We start from the raw sequence: 725 nt of genomic DNA on the forward strand, positions 1-725 counted from the left end.
CATTATAGGCAACCGCTGTACAGATTTTAGCGGCGCATACATCGCATTGAATGAAAACGTCAAATTCTATACGTGTATAATCGCGCTTGTGTGTGAGCATACGAGCGGCCAGCCTCCTTTCTTTGTGTGGAATCTAGGGACTGCGAAAGACACACCGGATCGAAAACTCTCTCAACATCCTTTGGTAGACGACCTACATGTTTGCTGTACAACACGTTGGGGAAACAAATTACATCCGGGGCTATTACGTGTCAAAACCGACATATTATTATAAAGCATGCCATATAGTGAGAGGACTTCCGGATTAATTTTGACCACCTGGGGCTCTTTAGCGTGTGCCTAAATCGAAATACACGGGTTTTTTTTTCTTTCATTTTGCCTCCCATCGAAATGAGAACGCCGCGGCCACGATCCCACCCGCGACAACGGACTCATTCGCACAATTACGCCATAGCCATACAACACGTACGGTAATCACGTGAAGTTGCAGTTTATGCTAAAAAAAAAAATGGGCTGCCACAATCTTCCCGGCTTGCCTTTTTTTCCTTTAATTTGTTCAATTAATGCAGCAATTATCTAAACGTCATACCTCACATCACCGAGGGGCAAGTTTCCTTCGGCGCCACGACGTCGCGATAACGTCGATGACGGCGTTTGGAGACTAACTTAGATACTATACGATGAAGTATCGATTATTCCCCGCCCGAATCGCACTCTTTCGCATG

The sequence above is a fragment of the Dermacentor andersoni genome, chromosome 10 (assembly GCF_023375885.2).
Source record: "Dermacentor andersoni chromosome 10, qqDerAnde1_hic_scaffold, whole genome shotgun sequence".
NCBI lineage: Eukaryota > Metazoa > Arthropoda > Arachnida > Ixodida > Ixodidae > Dermacentor > Dermacentor andersoni.